The sequence below is a fragment of the Bombus vosnesenskii genome, unplaced genomic scaffold, assembly GCF_011952255.1.
Source record: "Bombus vosnesenskii isolate JDL3184/JDL3185 unplaced genomic scaffold, Bvos_JDL3184-5_v1.1 scf7180000013339, whole genome shotgun sequence".
Taxonomy (NCBI): Eukaryota; Metazoa; Arthropoda; class Insecta; order Hymenoptera; family Apidae; genus Bombus; species Bombus vosnesenskii.
The window spans coordinates 253,979-276,343 of NW_022882976.1; the positions used below are offsets into that span (position 1 = coordinate 253,979).

Here is a 22,365-nt window from a genome sequence, read left to right on the forward strand (position 1 = left end):
GCAAATTGAATAAAACTCGAATAAAGTGTTGGAATAACGATTCAGATAAGATCTCGATACTGAAAGTTATAATCTAACCAAATTATCGATCCCCGAATCAGTAACACGACATGTATTCTGAGTCGTATTACTGGCCTAAAACACGGGTTCGAATGACGGTTCGATTAGGGTTCTTACAAGGACTATTTCACGCGTTAGTTCAATGTAATTCTATCTGTAATTATATGCATTATCTGTAATTCTATCGAAAGTCAAATTAGAGTCTGATAATAACTCGAGCCTGTTCCTCATCTGTAACAGCATTGAACAACACATCAGCTAGTTTATCGTTAGTTGAATGGATAATTTCACGATGGAACGAAGCGTCGACAATCGAAGGTCGGAGTTGCGAATTGAATTCTCAAATTATGTGCCGCGTAAATTGCCTGCGTATCTTTAATCCGTCGGTGCCGGAGAATCTCCACGGACGATGCAGTAATCGTAAAAGGTAATTCATGGACGTCCGTTCACGAGTATTCCATCTGGAAATCTGTTACGGCACATTTGTCACGAATGTTGCCTAACGTTGAGTCAATGTAATCCTCGACTGTAACAACTTGTTGGCAAAAAGACCATCTACGATTGAACATCGGAAGCAATTTGAAAAATTTTTAAATGCACCTATACGACCTGGCAACCTTAGGATTAAAACTTGGAAACACAATGAACACCTGCCAGATACAAATTTTAATTCTTACATATATTAATACTCGAAAGTTTTCTAAAATCTTATCGAAGTACAAAGATTCCTTTTCATGGAAATCCGAAATTTGCTAACATTTGTCATGCAATACCTAAAGCTGCTACGTCCACTACGCACTTCATATTCAAATATCCTTGTTATCTGCACTTCTTCGATACGTCGATCTATCTGCAAATATTCCAGCCATAAGTCTACGTTGCGGAAGCTCTAACACCGACGACAAGCAATATCCCATAGAACAAACACTAGAACCTACTACTCCTACGCGTTGTCCCGTTGCAAAACAATCTTCGAACTGTCGACTTTTGCGATTCTAACGGGCGAAGGTTAGAATAAAACCGTGCCACATGTACACGCTTGCAGACGAAAAGTGATCATCGAGATTACTCGTTATCGTAACAAGAAAAAGCACGGACGCCCACACGGTCGATCGCGTTACGAACCTTAATTGCAGCTGGGTAATTGCATGGAGGCCTTTCGAAAGCGAGACCGGCCTCCTCCTCCTCCTCCTCCTCCTCCTCTGATTCACGTTTCTCTATTTAAAGACCGCCGGTGAATTTTTCCTGATCGAAGACTAGCGGTGTCTGACCGTCGCGTCGAGGTTCGCTTCAGCCAGGAAGAAAACGCGGCGAGGAAAGACAGGCGAAGGCGGGAGAACACAGGCGCGAGCGTAGCGAACGTCACGCTTTGCTTGTTCGTCCCACGCGAGCCAATATCCAAAGCGGATACGCGATATTGCGATCAATGCCATTGGCCTATCTGGAATACGATCCGTGGCAACGAGACCGTGGCTCTCTACGTGTGAGAATCCCGCCGGTTCGACGCGCTTCGAGATCGATTACCAGAGATACGCGGTCGAGCAATGTCCCGTCACTTTTCATTCAAAAAGCAGACCGCAAGCGTACAATCGAACGCGCGATCGACTATACGCGATCCACGCGACTCCGATCCGAGACTTCTTCTTCGTGTTTGCGCTGTCTGTGTTCTGCTGAACTTTATTTAGTTATATTTGTTTATTCGGAGCTGAGATCTTCTTGGATATAAAAAGTAGGTTAGAAGTATGAGTACATATATATATATATATATATATATATGCACTCCATTTCCAATAACAATCTGAATTAACATTTCTGTGGCTCTTTGAGGTTCAGTGATGTTTTTCTTTGTATACCGCGCTTTGTTCTGATGTTTCGTGAACATTGCTGTTCACTTCTTCGGAGCATGTCTGAGAATGAAGGACATTTGATTCTAATCATCATTTCACATCTAATTTTCGTGGAGGTTGAAAAGTCTGAAGAAGTATCTGGATTGTATCAAATGTACGAGCTAATGACAAATTAATAATTAGAATCAGCGCTTATTACTTTCTTATAGGACCAGCAGAATATACATTTCAAGTATCTGTTAAAAAGCATGGTAATAATATATTTTGCTATTTATCCTATTCTTATTATTTTATAAGAACCCCTTTAATCCAACGTACAATGCAAAAATTAAATCGTCTAAAGAGCTTGTCTTAAGATGTGACGATTACGAGTATCAGTTTTATTATTATATATTGACTTTTAAAAATCAATTTGATCATCGTGATTGTAAAGAGTAGGATCATTTCCGCTTGATTTGTTCGTAATTTCGTAATTAATGTACATCTTGTCATGACACCGTTAATTTGTCGGAGGATAAACAGTTCGTATATTCATGTAACCTACTCATTAATTAATCTACTCATTCTGATGTACGAGAGTAATCTATCCATCAGATACGATTTTTCGTCTGCGTAATAGGAGTTCACGTTCAAATAAGTAGATTCAAGCAACAGAAATTCGCTTAATCAGACACCGATTAAAATTTCATCGAGGCAAGTGAAATTCATATAAACGTAGTGTTATCGCACTTCCATCTATCTTCGCCATATTTTCCCTCGAGTATCGCACAAATAAAGAAGAACAGTACCAACCAGAAGAACAGGAATTTAACGCCTAATCCGCACGAAAACAGCGCAAGTCGACTTATCTCTGCGCACACCGAACGTGTACTCGCATTAAAGAGGATTAAGGAGCCTCATCTCTGCCCAGCGCGATACCTGGAGCCTTTAGAACGGTAAATGTACTCAAGAAGGATAGTCACGAATCGAGCGTGCGGTCGATGATGTACAGATAAACGAGGGAAATTTTACTCGAGAGAACAGAAAGAAACTTTCTTCCTCTTTATCATCCTTTCCCTGTTTGTCGTTCTACTTGGCGTGTACCCGTTTCTGTCTCGGTGAAGGGACTCGCGATAATTATAAATCGTTTTGTGGCTGGTGCTAACGAGCTCCTCGAAGCCGCCTCCGCACGAGCTTTGAGCTTGGACATAGCAAGACCTCGGAACTTATGTTGTCTCTCGCCAGAAGGATATTATTGCTTTAGATACACCGTGGCTGATACTTGGTCGATCCGAGGCAAGTTTTTAAAAGTGTAGGTACAATCTATGCGAATTCACTCGTATGTAATTTATCGTGCTATTCGAAGTAATTAAAGGGTTGCTCGTGTAATCTTCCAGATTATAAATAGTCCCGAGTATAGTACCTGTGCTTATGTTTCTTTGGGTTTAACGTCTTGTTAATTGCAAATTTTTTGATCGGCATGTGTTTCTCAAGGTTGTAATTGACAAGGTTAAAGCGAGTTTGCGTAAGTGGTTTCGTATTTTCCTTCGTCGATTAGCTACGAAAAGTGTAGCTGTCGTTAAGAGAAAGAGCAATTATGCTCTACGACTGCATGCACTCGTGTAACTGCGAAATAATAACAGGGAATACATGGAGGAAATTAAACGTATTTATTTTTTGTCTCGTGCCCCGATTTTTTTCATCGGCTTAATAACTTTGCCTTCTCTTCTCGATTTAAAAATCAGTTTGTTAGCGTAAAAATAGTTCGCTTTTGAAACTTAACAATACTTATTTGTTTAATCCTTAAACTCCAGTATTACTCCTTAAAGTTCCAGTATTTATTCTCAATTCTAATGAGCAGGCTGCGGATATTTTATGAATAGAACTGGAGAAACGTAAATTCTAAGTGATATTTGTCTCGCTCGTGAAGTATTACAACAAGCGTTATACTTTGAGTATTTTATACTTTTGTGTTCAAATATCCTAACTTTTATTGCTGGAATATTTGATATCTTTTTATATTATTTCTAATCGTACACGTTTGTTTCACGCCACTAAACTTGCCATAAATGCGCAGATGAATCCATAATCTACCAATAAATCAACTTGCACGCATTCAAATGATCGATCGTTTCCTAATAAAGCAATGTAATGTATCGGATCCATAAGAGATAATATCAAATGTTTAATTCAACGTTTATTTCGAGATCAGGGAATCTTATTGATTAAGAAATACAGAAACGCCGGGACAAGAAGGAAAAGAAACGTAGCGCGGATCTCTGAAGTAGATTAATCCCAGCGTGGGTCAGACGGTCGGATATTGGGCTAAACGTCACGCGCACCCTCTGCACGTTGCACGAATGTGGTCAACTCACCCTCCACTCGGTGATCGCGCTCGATCCCGGATTGTTTTGATTGACAGGAACAAATAAGAGTGACGTGCATCCATGGGGACACTGTGTTATCGCGTCTGATCCTTCGGTATCGCCTCCCATGGGTGGATTAAGTGAAACCTTTTACACAAATATTCTGTGACGTGTATCTTTTACTGCGTCGAGAGTTCAACGTTTCAACGAGTGAAATATGGTTTATAATCTCTACACTATTTTCTTTCTCTCGTCTAAGGAGACGGTAGAATTTAACATTTTTTCATAACATTGAAATTCTAATTGTACTTTTTCTTATCAAAGAAATAAGGCGAATTGTATTGTATTGTATTGGGATTTTATTCACATTGGAATATGATAATTTGTAAATGTTGGAAAAATTTGGTACTTGATTGTACATATTGCTTTTATACAGAGAGTGTTAGCGTGGTTGAGGTTTGATTACAATCATCGTGAATGGAAGCGAAGGATGTTTGGGGTTCGATTGCGTTAAAATCGTAGCCAGTGTCAAGTGTGGCATCTGAATGTTCCCATCAGATACAGACAGTGGCTGGAAACCAGAAACCACAGTTTCTACTTACATTTTGCTGTGAACCGTCTGTTCTCGCGGTCAGGAAGCGGAAACGGTAATAGATGATCTTTTTGCTCCACCTTTCGCTGTTTCTTGTACAAACCGTCAACGGTGTCATTTGAATGTCTTTGATCACATCGAACAACTATCTGTTCCAAACAATCTATCTTTAAATATATAAGAGTTATTTTATTTATTCGAACATCCCTAGAGAATTTAAGAAATCATAAATGGAACAAAGTGGGTGAAAAGATTTCAAAGTACTTTAAAATCATTCTTATTTCCCCTACATTGAGAATGGTCGACACGGCTTTCATTTTCGAGCAGATGAATCGATAAGAACCGACTCACAGCCATCGATATCCCTCTATTCGGCGAACTGTGGCTTCTTCATAGCCCCTAGTCATCGTTACTACGATTATTTTCAAATTCGTGCCCATGAGAGGCGAACAAAAGGGAAACGAGAAGCAGGTAATTCCCTCTGGAATCGCTGAACGGCGCTGGCTTGTCCAGCCATCTGTTGCCTTTCAAGGATAAAACCAAAAGTGGAGCCAGGAAAGCCGACATCCTCTTCCGTGGTCTCTGTCATTTCTCTTTTCCCTTTGTTGCAAGCAATCTTCCCCGAACTTGCATAAAATGATTTGATAAATTCTACGTTTGTATGTTACATAAACTTGTCCAGTATAAAGACGTATTGAAGATTGAATTCTTAAATCAAACAGATTAATTGAAATTTCAATATGTACGAGAAAAAGCCGATCAATCTAATTCTTTCCGAAATCTAATCCTTTATGAACGGTATATGGTAGGATAAGTTATATATATTATAAAACGATTACCATTATGACACCATAATCTGCCATAAGCCACCCCCTATTCTACGAAGCGCCCTTTATCGTATAGTAACATTGCCTGCATATGTTCGACCCGAAATCTTAAGAATTTCAGAAAGTGGAGTTCTACAAAGTGCAAAATTGTGTCTAATATTACAAAATATATAAAATATTCAAAATATATATTTTTCCATAGTACTTGATAGATAAAACAATTTTCTACCGAGATTCAATTTTTTTAATTAATTTGTGCAAAATATAAATTCTCATAGGAATCCAAGCCTACTTATTACAGTGTCGATGATACTGGACAATTTTTCATATGACACATATAATGCGTACACAAAATTTCTCCGTAATATGTGTTCAAATACTTTCCCGAGCCACTGTACCTTTGGGTCGGGTTCGGTGTTTTATTGAGCGGTAAAATTTAACGGCGAACGCTGGCCCGTAACTTCCGGTGTTTCGTAGGTTGGCGGCTCTGGCGTTCACCCGCCACGAGTCACAATGAAAGCCACCCCGCGCGCGGAAGGATAACAATGGCAACGGGAGCAGCGCCGGTCCTGGAAATACCTTGATCCCACAAAAGGTAGCTAAACACGAGCCAGGACGAACACCCGAACCCTGGCCCTTCCAATTATACGTACTCTCGACTCGCAAGCGGATTGACGGTTGGTACGCAACGATAAATCGCGACGGTGATCCGACTTCTCCATTGAATCGCGACCGAACGAACGCCAGGGAATCCGATCGTACCGCCGAATATTTCGAGCCAGGGGCTTTCGTGGCTTTTCAACCGACCACGTAGCCGAGTTTGTTCGTGCGTTCATTGTGTTACCGAGCAGTCGACTTTCAATATTCGAAACTTGCATTTTGGAGATCCGCCTTGATCAAAGTTCTTCAATTGGAATCTTTGGCTCTTTGACATTTTTAATTGTGGAATTTGTTAACTTCTAGAGTTCCGCGAATAGTTGTATCCTTAGTTCTTGGCATCGTGGAACTTTACAAGTTTCGGATTTTTGAATTTTAGATTTATATAGAATACAGAATTGTTTAATATATAATGGTAGACTTAAACTTTCGAATTGTCGAATACTTACACCTTTGAAACTTTGCATCCTGGAAGCTTAGAATCTTTGAGTCTTCTGAAATTAAAGATTGTCCTTGATCCTTGGATCTTGGAGTTTTTGTTGAGAATTATGGATCTTAATCGCCGAAATAAATGTATAGGAACACTTACATTACACGTAGAAAAGATATTCAAATAGTTTCATATTTATTTAATATGTAATTTACAGGATTTTCGTCGATATATATTTGCACGCGTCTCAGCACTCTCTTTGTCTCGCCATCTTCTATACCACACTACTAACAGGACAGTTGCATTTATCTGTTTTTCGAGACACTGTGCACACACATACTTCCGTACACTCATACTCACATACGTGTGTCACTACTACGCGGCTAATCTAGTCTGGCACACAAAATTATACATATCTCAATAGTCTTTGAATATTTGAAACGTTGAATCTTTGCAAATTTTAATTCTTTGATCTTTGAATCTTTGTGTCTTTGGAATGTTCGAAATATAATATACAAAAATTTCCTTTGAAAAAACTGATTATACATTTTCCGTGGGATTTCAGAAACAAAAACGCGTTCGAGGGTTTTCATTTTCGTAGTTTCTATTAGAGCAACATCTGCTTCCTTGCTTGCCGCGCATTGATGAATTAGTTGGGTCAAACGACAGCCTCGCAGCTACGTTCACCCCCTCACAATTATCTTTTCTCCCTATGTATTTTTCCCTTTGTTGTTCATCTGTCAGTTCGCTTGAAGGATGCACAAAGGCTTTCTGGTACTCGCCGACGAATTCTGACGTTCCTCGCCCGCATGGCTTGTCATAATTTTCTAAAGTGCTGGTCACGCTTCTGATTACGATCGCGTAACGAGTGAAGGAATTTATATGATAAGCAAACATTTGCAAACAAACGAATGTCCGTAATTTCGTTAATGCTACAGAGTTTAATAAGCTTACTTTTTCCCCCGTATAGAGGGATTTTCGTAAGGCAAACAAAATGGAAGCTCTTACATAAATCAGATAAGACCCACATTTAAATAATATGCAGCTTAATTCTTATATCAATATCATCTAAAAATTTTAAATAATTTGCGATACTTTACATTTTAACCTTTCGAATATTTATTTCTCAATCTTACTCTAAATCTGTTGAAGCTGTAAGGATATTTTTTAATCTTAGAAAGCATGTAAAAGCGTTAAATATTTAATTCAATAACTCTAAACATATTTTAAATAAATCGATATCTAAAGTATATGTGTAAATCATTTCTGTATGAATTTCCAAGCAAAATTTTACACCAAAAAAGCTTCGAATAAAGAGCTGCACAAAACCAACGACCGGATCATCCATCAAACATTCTATCAGCCAATTATCGGAAATCACTGCTGTCATCCAAAGAAAATGAAAACCAAACTTCCACTCTCAAGAATCCTTCGAACTTTCATACGTGTGACTTTACACAGATCTGAACGATCTATAATAACTATTGTGCGTCGATCGCGCATCGTAGATCGAAGGGACAGAGCCAGGAAAACCGGTACCGCGAAGAAAAGTAATAAGGGTGGAATATCGATATTCATCGACTAGAAAGCAAGTGGAGGCGACGAAGCGCAACGATGCGCGCTAGATTGGCCGGCACTTTCCGAGATATGAAATTATTGTCCGGGCCAGCAGCCCCTGTCAAAGGATCGACTGACAAGCGATCTCGAACGAAGCACGACAGCTTGACTAATGCGGTTACTACGGCCCCTCGTGATATAACCAAATGAAATACTTCTACTCGCAAGAAGAAGCTGATGTCACGAAATCAAAGTTCTTTTCCCCTGTGCTTGAATCATCCCTTCTTCTTCTCTAAAGAAGAAATCATCTTTTCCACCGCATCAGCGAGAATTCCTCTGCTTCTTCTATGTCTTCTTTTTCGCTCGTCAATCGATATGCGAGAAGGCAACAGTGACGTCGATTTATTTGTTGTTGACGTTTCGTAGCATTTAATTGAATTGCGATTTGCTAGGTTCAGACTCGATAGATGATTAATGATGGCTTCGTCAGGATGTAAAGGGACGATCAAAGAAATTGTTGGTAGTTTAGAATCGAAGATAGAATTCTTATTGTGATTTTGTGTAATTGAATAGCTTAAGATTTGAACAGTCAAATGTCGATTCTTCGATTCTGAAGATTATTGAGATCAGTTGAGTTTGTTTAGGATTTTTTAGATATTAGATTTGTTTAGGAGGATTACTAACTGTGATGTAGTAATCTTAATATCATCCATTTCTGATAAACTCGCGTCTTTAATCCCTCGCCAGACAAAATACCATTTTCATGTGTTCGTAAGTTGACCACATCAAAGTGTACAGTGACTGATGATTAATAATCTATATTATTGGGATATTTTATCTTTAACATGATATCATTTTTTCTCTTTTAGATCACCTTCTTAAACATGGTCATATTTTTTATTTAGAAGCCTTTTTCGTGTTATTCTACTTTTATTACAAATAGCACTGAACCTGGTTAACTTAACTGCCAGTTTCTTCGGTGCTTTCAATAGCAGAAATGGAAATAGTACAACCGAGGTTCACAGTATTCTCGAAACGTGCAGCTCGTAAACTGCTTGTCGAGCGAGTAGCTGTACACCTGACAGTCGAATATTTTATTACTTACGGAAGTTCTAACTCGCCTCCTCCATCGCGGACCGTGACCCTTAAGGTGCGGTCAAACTCGCTCGACAGCCGCGCAATATGTAACATGAACTTCTGATGTGTTCTCCACGAGGAATTCAACGAACAGTTGCACGTGTTCATTCCATTCGTGCTTGGAATAATTCCGAATCGTTCGGTACTTGCATTTGACAATGTAATTTGTATATTTCGCGCGAAGAATGCAGCATCAACAAGAAGCATCGACACATATCGCCATTTTCCATTAAAGCTTTTTATCAGTTTCCATACACAGTGGCAGACAAAAAGAAGCTTAAAATTCATACTTATGTATAATAACTGCACTACATTAATGGTAACTTTGTTGTACTAAACATTTTTATGTTCATATCATATGTTGACAACAGTCATCTATAATATATCTATTCATAATTTAATTGTTCTTGTCAATTATAATCGTTTTGTACTGCTCAGCCTTTAAACTTTCTTTCGCCCTCCAATATGTATTTAACCTTCATAGTATCAGATTTTTGTAGTCGTATGAAAATACTACTAACGATTCGAAATATAATATTTGTATTTCGAAAATTTAAATATTTCCAACGCCCGAAATTTTAACAATTTGAAAGTTTCTATCCGTCCGCGGCTTACAAATTTTCTAGGATTTTCTGTCCCACTTTTCACGTATTCCCGTTTCTTCCTACCTAATTAATTAGTATGTAAATGCTATAATAAATACTGCTAACATTTGTGTAGCCACTCGGAATTAAAGAACTAGAAGGGTAGAAATAATCAGAGTACATCAATACGTTGAATAATTACAATTCTATTTCTTGGATACTTCAACGAAAGTATTCGTCGAGACTTTGTGTTACAAGCAGTAAGCAGATTTCGATGTTTGCTTTAATATAAAAGTAGAAACAGTCGATCAGGGAATCTTTCTTTGTCTGCGTAGAGGGAGGAAAGTGTGTACATCGTTCGTTTGCCAGGGCAGAATGGAAGCTGTATTCTTCTTCTGGTAAACCTCTTCGAACCTCCACCGTTCGAAACGTATTTCACCAGGAATATATTTTTCCTCCTTGATTTGCAAAAGATTGCGTTGGTATTTACATAAAGTAAAGAGCGGGAGACGGTGAGAATACGTTTCGATCTCTTTATCGGCGTATAATAGACCTTGGTATTCGCCGGTATTCGTGCAAGGGATTGTAAAATAGTCCTATTCTCCTTGTATGTAATAAGATTCGGTAAGGCTAAACGTTTCGGAGAGATTTCAGGGAGATTACATTTGAAATTAGTATAGTCAGTCCGTGAAAATTAGAAAATTTGGAAGAGCGAAGATTTGAACCAATTCAAAAAATCAAGCCGTCGTGAAATTAGAAATTCGAAAATTTGGAAAGTCGAAAATTCAAACATTTGGGGGATGGAAAATATGACCGTTAAAAAATTGAAGAGATCAGAAATTTGGATATTCATGGACTTTGTGAGATCGAAGCTTGGAACATTCAATCCAAATTTGCGGGGTCGGAAATTGCAAGATTTAAATATTTGAATATTTGAAAATTTGAGAATCGAATACTTGTACGTTTGAAATTTTCTACTTGCTTCTAGCTTACCTTTGCGCTACTTGCGACGTATAACAATTTTTTTTACCCACTTCCGACCCACTTTTCACATCATTCCGTTCTTTCTTCCACGATTCCCACGTTCTGAAATTTCCAAAGTCCCACGGTCTCAATTTCCAGTTTCTAAAAATAACAATACATATATCAACTGACGGATACCTAGCGTAACCAATCAAAGTTTCCCAACTACACGATGGACATCCCCTAGTCTCTGCACCCTACAATTTCACAGGCTGGGTCCGTATACAAGAATAGTCATTGCTACCGTGAAACGAAGCATGCGACAAGCATGCTTTCTTCATCAGCAGCGTTTAATTTGAATACACGTGCACGTTGTTACATGCAAACACGCGCAAGAGGAAGGAATCGTCGCGCGCGAGTAACCGTGGATCTCTTTCGCGTAACAAGACACTGCAAAGTAGGAGAGTACATATTGATCTTCCATTTCCTGCGGCTGAAACCAAGGGCTCTGCGCCTTGGTGAATCGCGATATTCGTCGTACCGTATCCTCCCACGTTGTTCGGCGAACGATGACGACGGCCAGGGTTCTTTCCAGGCTCGACGACTCTTAACGGAGTCCCACGAGGCACCGATTACACGAATCGGTGATTCATAATCGTCGTTCGGGCTTCCTTCCTGAATGCAATCACAGCCGCGGGGCCGCCATCCGTGAACAAAAAGAAAAGAAAGTCTCAAGGAGCTCGACTTCCATGGTCGATCCTTGGTTTCTCGCCATTCACCAAGACGCCTCAGGAAGCTTCCAGGTCTTTGGATATTTCACGAGAGGATTTATTTTCATTTGGTTTGCGGTTAGTTAGATTAGACTATATAATTTCATTTTTCACTTAATCGATAATATCTTTAAGGTGATATAAATTTAGGATTTCTTACTTGGGAAGTTTCATCGAGTTTGGCACATTTCGTCAGGACGATTGTAAAATATATGCGGATAAATAAAAAAAAGCTTTAGCAAAAATATGTAACGATCTATTTTCCTGAGGTAATTGTATTGATTGTAGCGTTGTTGTAATTTTGCTTTTGGCTTCGCCATACACCAAGACGTCTCAGGAAATTTTTAAATCTCTGGATTTAATTATTTGATGGGAGGGATCGATTTTTCGTGGTTCGTGGCTAGTTAGATCCGATTATAATAATTAAACTTCTCAGTTTAATTGGCAATTATTTTAGACTGATATAAATTTAACATCTCTTTCTTGGGAAGTTTGTCCGAGTTCAGGGACGAAAGTAACTGCAGATATATTTTTTAGAATTTATGTTTTCTGAGAAGTACCAGTTATTTTACAATTATTTTTTATTAAACGATCCGTGTTTCTTCAGAGATTCCTCTGCATTCGCGTAAGAAGAGTCCTGCAACAACCTATTATACCCAATGTCGCAGAAGCAACAAATCACAAGGACACTGCACACCAGAGAAACATGGAACGAGGATCAATTATGCTCCGCTCGTAAATCTCAAACTACCCCAAGAAGAATTTTATCATCGTAGGTAGTTTATAACCTTAAAGCTTCGGAGTGGCAGTCCACGTTCCATATACGTAGCGTTTCAAACGAAAGCCTTGAAACTTGCTTGTAACTTTATAAAGGCGAACGTTCTTTATCGGCGAAACTTTGAAAAGCGTTACATTCAGCCGTGGTTTCGTAGGGAAATACACAGGAAACGTCGACTTGCGACGATCTTTGAGAACGCGTTAAAATACAAATTGCATTCATTAAAGTTGAATGGACACGTAATGACGCTAAACGCTATTGATTTCGTATCCTATATAGCAGCTAGTTCGAGTTGGCATCAGCGAGACTGATCTCGGATACAGGTGTCTTATTGTCTGAATACCCCGAAGCTCTCATTGTTTGGATGTTCCAGATGTTAATTTTAGGTGGTACATCCGCATGAAATACCTTTTTGAGTCTCGTGAATACGAAAAGCAAACGAGAGCCGGTCGGATGAACATGAAAAATAGTTGACATACCCTGTCCACGATTTTTTTACGTATAGTCAAGATGAAAGTAGGTTGATCGAAATATCTGAGAGGGAATGGTACAATCTTTTTTTATCCGGATCCATTGTTTGATGAACTGGTTTCCTTTTCCTCGATCCATACACATTCCTGAGTGGAACGTGAACGTGCCAAGTGAATGTGCCAATATACAGCTCTATTCATAAATATTGGCACATTGTTGATCTCATACAAAATGCAATAATCGGGCTGGATCGTCAGGCAAACCAGGCAATCGATTAGACTTTTGCATTTATACAAGATAAGGACCCACGAAATGTACGATAAATAATTGTCAGGAACTGTTTACGTTATAAGATAGTTATAAAATATAAAATATAAGAGAGTTATAAAAAAAAGTAAAGAATAAACGATAGTCCCCACAGTTTCCCGATCGAAATCTTGTCGAAAAAATTTCAGCTGAATTGCGTAAGTATCGTCGATGAGAATTGAAATCTGAAAACTCTACCCAAAAGCAGAATCTGATCTATGAAAACCCGTGCGACATTTATGGAACCAAGTAACCACAGACACATTAGGAAAACTAACGAAACGAAGACACGCGATTTGTCCAAACTTAATCTGTAACTGCAGAACAGAAACTGCCGCAGGAGCCGAAGAAATGATCGGTAAACCGATACATCTACGACTGACAGAGGAACCCTCGTTAAACCGGCGATTCATCATTCGTTGAGGAGTCTTTAAGGACGATTAGGCAGTACGTCGACGAGCAAAAGGGTCAACGAGGCTGGCCTACGTCAAAACGGATGGGAACCTGTTTTCCTCCGTTACCGTCCGCATCTTCAACCCTCGTAACGAAACTTGGTTAACCCTTTCGGGTAACTGGAGCAAGTCTACTTCTGTGTTTTTTTCCTTTCGTTTCATCGAAGGGAGAGGACCACGTGCCTTCAAGGCTCATTTTCACCAGAACTTATCTCCGTTAAACGTATACGCGAACTAGGATCTTGCTGGTGCAGGGGACGAAGGATTTCGTAGATGTCATCGCCAGAGGCAATCTGGGCACCAAATTGAGCCGTACTTTCGTCGAGGCGACACGCGCCCTCTGATTAAATCGGGTGTATTATTGACGACGACCTGCCTTGTCTTCGACATCGTGAGACTTTACACAATGCGTTTTTACAGCTTAGAAGAGCTGTTGAGAACTCTGTTGCAAATTTCTCTCATTAAAAGACGACATTGCGCAAACGTATAACATTCCATCTGCAATATTTTTCAATCAATTTACGTTATATTCTCGTGTTAGAGTTTGATTTCTAACATTGTAGCTTGGGAAACAGGTTCCAGGGATTAACTCATCACCGTAACTCGACAATATCTACGCAACCTTATTATTATTCACTTCTCCACATATAATTTCTTTTATTCGATTCTATGGAATTCATACGACGAACTTGTTTTTACATCTTAATTTAGTTTGCCATTCACAATCTCTTAGACGAACATAGTCACTAATCTCAGGTCAGATCTAAAATTTCAACGAGTTACTTATAAAAAAATTAGTATGAAATTCTCTTGAGTTCATATCACATTTTATTCGTTTATATCCTTTAAAAAAAACAATATCTTCTTTCTGCTTTCAGGTACGTAGCTGCCACTGCAGCATCACAAATTCTTCCCTGACGTCTCGAGCGTGCATTAACGTGAGTAGATCAAAGCACGAAAGGTATTCGTATCCCCCAAAAGACAAAGAGTCGTCTTTTTTTCGATAATGAAACAGGGTTGAGAGGGATGAGTTGTGATTGTTTCGTACGCGAACGTAATCTCAAGGGAGTATTCCCCGCGGTGGATGAGATTTCAATTTTCGGCGGGAATTTCCACGAAATCTGCATAACTGGAGGATCCGCGAGACGCACGAGTGACAGAAAAGGGAGGAAAGTGTCGGAACCGAAGGAAGCACTAAATCTTTTAAGTCTCACCCATTTTTGCACCAGAACCGCGAACAAAAAGAGATCGAGTCGGGAAGAAATCCGTTGAAACTTTCCTCCTCTTCTCGAGATGCTTGAAACGTCGTCTTCTTCGCTGAAATTTTGAGACAAGAAGAGGAATTTGAGGAAGTTGGAGGTTTCGATTTGAAGGAATTCCAAGCGAAAAACGTCGTGAGGCTTTAAATAATGTATAGCTGCGGTGGATCTGGCTTTTATTTATTTAAAACACGATATTTTTAGATGAAATTTTAAGTAAAGAAATATAACCTAGTAAAGTTTTGGATGGAATTCGTAAACAAATGATAGATACGGAGAATTCGTGAAACGTATTTCTTATCCGTTCGAGGGTGAACTACCCTCTTCCCGTCGATTCGATGCCAATTCAAGAGTATTATTTCGAATACCAAACGTTCCTTCCAGAATTTCCATTTTTATCGACAATTTCGAAGCTCTTCAGAAAATTTGAAATTTACTTACTTTTACAGACAGCTTTTCACTTGAATTTTTAGATAAATTCCGACAAATTCTATTGAATGTTTATTCAAGAACTGGAAATTTCCCATATCGAACGAAACAAGAATATATACTTCCCATTAATATGTTAGCCACGAAGCTATGTTTCATCGAATATTTAATCCCGCTGTTCTCCTATGGTCTGCATAGTACGGGATAAGAATTCTCACCTCGATATATATTGTTAAAATATTGTTGGATCTTTATTAATATTGTATAAAATATTGTTGAAATCTTTGCATATTTCACACTGTTCGTGAATTCAAATTTCGAAAGAAGATATCGGAAAATGTAGGAATGTAAAACGGTACTAAGCAGAACAGCAGGATCAGTTACCTTTTTAAACAAAATTCCCAAAGACTCTATGGATCTGTCGGTTTGTTCCCCGTTCGATATTTTGAAATTGCGAAAGCAGCGAGAGAACGATGGCACCTGTACAGTTTACGGCTTTATGCCTTGACGACAGGCGGCCTCTTCATTTCTATTAGCCTCCCTTCGAGTCGCTTCACCCTTCTATCTCTCGCTAGGCCTTCCACCAAGAAGCCCGAGAGAACCCATGACACAAGCTCGAATCCCCTCGCTCTAAACCGCTCACTCCCTCCCATACTCTCCTCGTTCATCCTTCCCCTATTGTTCTTCATTCTCTGCCGCCCAGACTTCGATCTTAAAGGTGCACCCCTCGAGCCCTTTCGCCAACCAACGTCTAACTCGTCCGCCACCAGAGTCAATTATTTCGTGAGAAGATTTCAGGATCTGAGAAACGACAAATATTTTCTGTTCGATGCGAAAAGTGGAAGACAAGTTGGGGTAGTTTACCCTAGTTTCCTGGAAGTTTACGGCTTTTTATGGGGTGTCGAGTAATGGATATGTCCTTTGAGTCGGTTGGATGAGATTGTCGTTGGATAAAGTAAGTTTCTCGAGATTCTATTCGATTTTGCCGGTCAGGATAGGGTCGATAGATTGGTACGATTGTTTAGGGTATTTTATTGTTACGTTTCAGTATTACAGACTGCGGATGTTTATGGAAAAGTTTATGTTTTAGGGAAATTTAAGGGTGCAGAGATCCGTGGCATATATATCATATAAGAATATATGTAAAATATTCAAAGTAGAGTATTTATTATTTCATGAAATTTAATGGATGAAACAAATATGTATTTAGGCTCTGTTTCTTCAGCTACGTATATCCAGTTCAAAAAATAATTTGATTTCGATTGATTCTAAATTGGTTTTCGCTAGTTTGTTCGAATTACTGGAAAGTATGCAAAGAGTGTCTCCTTATTGCAACAACTCCTTCGATTTCTTTACACAAATAGCTGCAACACCATAAAAAGGAAATATAAATAGCAATCAAGTACAAACATCCTATTTACCATACAACGATGTCCAATTTCCAGCAACGTAAATTTGAAAAATCTCAATGTTAGCACACCCGCCGATGCATCAACGCGAAATATAAATAGCCAGTTCGCGTGATACGCGCGCGAACCAGCAAATAAGGCGATAACGTATCGCCATCAACACCACCAGCGCTATACAAAAGGAAGAAAGATGAGGAAGAAAAAAGAAAATCGAAATAAAAAGATAAATTATCTACAGTTATTCATACATTAAACTCGCGCGCGTTATATTTCACCGTTGTCAGTTTACCCGCGACACCTGCTACATCGAATCCCTCTTATTTCGACGGGTATCAACGGTGCAGAACAGTCGTGCAGGGAATCTCCGGGATCGGCGAGATCGATAGCGCCAATAAAGCGCCACTTTCGCTGCTATAAATCGAACCGGAGATCTTTTATTGCGCCGAATATATTTGCGTGGTAATCACTGATGGATAGGCGAACACATGAACGCGATGGATGGCCGCTAAATCGCGTCGCGTTGCTGCATTCGATTTATTACGATGAAAATACTGGCGACGATGCGATGGAAGGAAGAGAAGAGATTAGGGTCTTTTCAAATGCTTCTCGACGCCAATGACTTAAGAGGGTTGCGGACTCCCGTTGTCGTGAATAAGAAACGACGCGAGCTCTTAAGAAACGCGGAGAAGCGTAATTCATTTACGTTAGATTGATTAAAGCGTTCGTTAAGGTTGCGTCGAGGCAACAGCTTTTAAACGATTAATCGTTAATAGCACTGCCATGGCTGTTGTTGCACCCTTGACGAGATCGTTAGGTATTCATTAGAACTTTTTAAATATTTGTTTGTAGCAATACTTGATTTGATTTGTTAGCTCGAATCTTCTGAACGATTAATAATAGTAGAGTGATGGATTGCTCCTAGGCAAGATTTTTACAAGAAGCTCTTTATATATCTATACTAATAAAAATAAAAATAAAAGCAATAGTACTAATATCTGACTTTTGTCGATAGGTTTGTTTCTTTATCCTGCTGTGTTTTTCCAGATCCCGTTTTTCACCTAATCGTATTTTTCTTTCGTCAACAGGTTCCCTAAGTTTGAAGGAGAAGCGACGTGATCATTATTCTTCTTAAACTAAGCTTCTTAGTAAATATTTGAATGAAATTGTTGAGAATTGTGGATCTTAGTCGCCGAAATAAATGTATGGGAACATTCACATTACATATAAAAATGATATTAATATAGTTTATGCGTTTTAATATGCGATTTACAAGATAATCGTAGATAGGTAGATATAAGAGATTTGTAGCATTCTTTTTGTCTCACCATCTTTTTTACCACCATGCGTACGGAACAGTTACATTCTTCTGTTTTATGAGACGCTGCGCACGCACATACTCCTACACACACTCATACTCGTATATGTGTATCACTAGTTCGCGGCTAATCCAGTGTAGCACACAAAATTACATATATCTCAATAGAAATAGTAAAAGTCTTCTTGTTTGAAGACTGCAGCAGGGTTGATTGGTTTCCAACGTTTTTGGATGGGATGAGGTTTAAGTAGAATATGTTGCACGTATCGGTTTCCCATATGTACAAAACAATCTTCGACAAGCACTCGCTAAGGATATGGTCTCAATTTTCCGCGGCAAAAATAGGATAAGTAAATGTTGATTTAGTTAATGGCGCACCCGTTTCGACTGACTTTCTGTCCGCGTCGACTTAACTGTATAGGGTGTATATTTTAGGAACGGAGTTGAAAAAGGATATAATAAGAAAGATATTGATAAAGTATTCAGTCGTTCGATAAGTTCGTAACGAAATTTAAGAGAGATTATATTATAAAATTAAAGAAACCTGTAATAAAAATTGAAGATCTTTTTATTATTTATATACTTTTCATCTACCACTAAAAAAATATATATGCGACGAATTAATATGTGGAAACGAAAAAAGAATCACAAAACCAAATTTCCTGAGATTGTCCACTTTAAAACACGAGATTATTTATAGAACCGAATATCAGGCCTTTCATAAATTATTCAGCAACTCAATTTTCTCTCAGAAAAAACAAAAAAAACGTGAAATCCCTGTAAAGTCCTTTGTTCCTGGCGGAACAATGCAACTCGAGCGAAGTTTCTAGATAAAAATCCGATCCAAGTTTTCCAAGAGCGAACGATCCGCTCTCTGAAGTATCCGCTAATTAGCTACGGACGAAATAAAAGACATAATCACCTCGATAATAATTCGAAACTTGGACAAACTTGGTTGTTCGATGGTTTCTTCGTCTTGAAATATGACAGTGAGAAACCGAGAAGATTGGCAAATGGAATTCGATACGTTGTCGCTTAGAAGGGGCGTAAAATTAAAATATCTCCGCGGAGAAGAAGCGTATCGAGGGGTAGAAGATTTTTTGCTCCTCCACGCTTTCCATCGTTCTCTAATCTCTACATCTGCGCCTTCTTCCGTTTGTATCCTTTCTGCTCGAGAATTTCGTCCTTCCGCGAGATCGATTCCCCTAGGAACGCTTTGGAAACCCGGTCGTCGCAACTTCTTTGCAAAAAGAAAGTCCGTGAAGAAGGGACTCGATACTCGTATTCTATCCCGTAGGGTTTTGTGGCAAGAACGATGAAGAGTCTATTATATGCGTTCTTTCCCTAGGGCATCATAAACTTAGCAACGACTCCTTTTGTTGATTTTTAGGCTCGTGGGTGCTTTCATTTTATTTATTTATTTATTTTCCAGTAAAAGCCTTTTGACATCAAATGCAAATAAGATAAAATTGGATACAATAGGATTAATCGTGCATCGAATGCCTAAAACATGCCCCTGTGCCGTGAAAAATATCAATGTGTTGGTACTATGAAACGTAAATGAGCACAAGCGAATGATTAAAAGTGGATGTGGTACCAACAGAATAAGAGATGAGCTATTATGATTTGGTAATAACAAAGAGAATTCTAATGTAACGTTAACGTTTAAAATAACGTTGTATCGTTAAAGAGTCATTAGAATTTGTCAGTGACTATTTACAAAATTTCTCTAACATTTCTGGGATTACTGAATCAATTGTTTCGTGAATTTTTGGACACATGGTCGTGCATTTTCTACTTCCTTGCAAATGAATTCAGCGACGAACAGAGACGTTTTTATTCGAAGGAACAAAGCTGCTCTTCAGAAATTGTAGTAGTGTCATTACAAAATAGAGTTTTTACAAGAATACGAAATTGGACTTATTTTATGGAAGTTGATTTGCTCGCCAAGGTGAACAAAAGCGACCAACGTTTTGTTTCCCGGTGGTGTATTCGACGTTTCTATAGGGTTGCGTGGCGCAATAAAACGCAGATGCCAAATTCAAGAAAGCTACTTTCATCAATCGTTCTTTTTCCGTTGTCGTCTCTTTGTTCCCCGATTCTTTTCTTGTTATTTCGACTGTCTTCCCTGCTCAGACGAACGTGTTCCCCCTGCAAGTCTCATCATTCGACCGAATCAATTCTTGTCGAAATACCTTGTCATTTCGAAACTACTTTAGCATTTTTCTCTTTTTCATAAAAACATAAAATTGGAACACTTTCAACATTACTAGATTCCTACGTATAATTCGATATTAGGAATGTGTAATTTATTACGTATAAAGTTATGAGTATATTTTTTCGTGTCTAACATTTGATGATTAAATAATAATTGGCAGAAGGAACCGAATACATTCATCGATTTATACAAAACACAAAATTGCCAAGTACTTTGAATCTTCAATAGGAAAATAGAAAAGATGGCTTCTTCGCGATTCTTAGCTTCATAAATCGAAAATGATTAAAAAAAAAGATACTTGACTGCGTTTTATATAAAATTGATCGACGAGTTATTATATTCACAGAAAATTCTTTGTATGTTTTATATAATTCAATTCATCAAACAAACTTCTCTATTTCCTCAATTTCGAAGCTGAGTCAAAGAGCTTAACATTCAAGTTAAATTATGTCTCTAAAATTCCTAGATTTTCTCCGATGGAATGCCATATAAATCATATTCTTCAACGAATAAATTTTTTAAGCACTCCTTTCCGCAATAATTCTTCATTTCCGTTGTGTACTCGGCATTCCACCGTTAACCATACTTTACGTCATCGGACGCGTTCTTCCGTATGCTGCGGCTGGTTCTCCTCCATTCCTCTTTGCCTGACCTTCCTCTATTTTCTTTTTTCCCCGCTCTCGTTCCCGGCTTCTCCCATTTTCCATTTTTCTTCCCAATTTCGGCGGCGTTCTCCTCGAGGATTGAATCCCCTGTGGGACTCTTCGTAGGTTCCCCACAACTTCCTTATAAAGCGAAACATTGTCTGGAAAGGGTTGATATATTCTACGCGAAGCCAACGTTTATAGCCGACTCGACTATGGTCGTCTGCATCATACAGATTTCTCCGTTTCGCCAAACAAATACGTGCCAACTTCTTCGATGTTCACTGCCCCTGAATTGCTTTCGCTAGAAGAAATTGCTCGTACCGTTCGAGAGATTATGGTTTCACGCTGTGGTACCCAGCAGACGAACGTTGACGTTTTATTATAGTGTGACAGAAATATTAATGAAGGATTATGTGTACACATACCACGCTATATACTATCGGTCAAAAGTTTAGAACTCGTAATAAATCTCCTGCTAATAGTCTCATTAATTCAAAATTCTTTGCTGCAGTAGATTCTTTATTAAAATTTTTTTTTTTTTTTTTTTTTTTGAAAAAATAGATTTCTAAGCTAAAATTTTCCTTGAATCGTTGAATTTGATGGGATGCTAGTAGTGATTGCAAAGTTTCGACCGACAGTATATATCTAAATAGATAGCAAAGTTTGATTAATGTTACTCGACAATTAATAATCGTAGCAGATTGGTCGAAGTAGTTTTGTAAAATAAAACTTAAGCAGCTAGCGATACATGGACATGTTTCTTTCCTTTTAAATTAAAATAGCGCGAATGTTATAGAATTATAAAATAAATATGAAAAATTGATATTTGCATTATATATTCTTTAATTTTCGAGCTGAGTTATTCTATGTGCGAGGATGTTAAGGAAATTGAACGAATTTCGATATTTAAAATAATAATTAAAATAATTGTTCTAACTTATTGAAACTCGAATAGAAGATATACCTAAAGAGGACAGACAAAAAGAGACATAAGAGTAACAAAATGATCACATACATTTTATAGGATAGGAGCGTGTGATACATTTTAACGAAATAACGTGGAGTCAGTTTCATAAATAACCGAAATGAAATCCTGCCGGGATGTAGTAAGTGAAGATAACAACGTGTCGATATAGGTTAGAGCATGGAAAGAGACGTTATAAGGCTGGTGCCTATAAATTTCGTACTATTACTTCTGGCAAGTATACGGTGGGGTAATAAAATGCAATATAACACAGAGCCTGAACGTGTCTATGTAAGATTCCTCGCTACACGCCGCGAACGTAGAAGACCACCTATGGAGTGAGTTGGA

The 22,365-nt window shown here is 38.4% G+C and overlaps 1 protein-coding gene across 6 annotated transcripts in view; it reads left to right on the forward strand.

Moving 5' to 3' along the window:
* Positions 1–22,365, forward strand: part of LOC117236055 — a 395,835-nt gene that overhangs the window by 253,713 nt on the left and 119,757 nt on the right. Inside the window, exon 1 of one of the 6 annotated variants that reach the window (XM_033498670.1) lies at positions 14,691–14,714. The exons of the other annotated variants lie outside the window; for them this stretch is intronic. The gene's annotated coding sequence lies outside the window, so the exon portion shown is untranslated. Of the gene's footprint in view, positions 1–14,690; positions 14,715–22,365 lie in introns of those variants that run through there. 6 annotated transcript variants of the gene reach the window in all.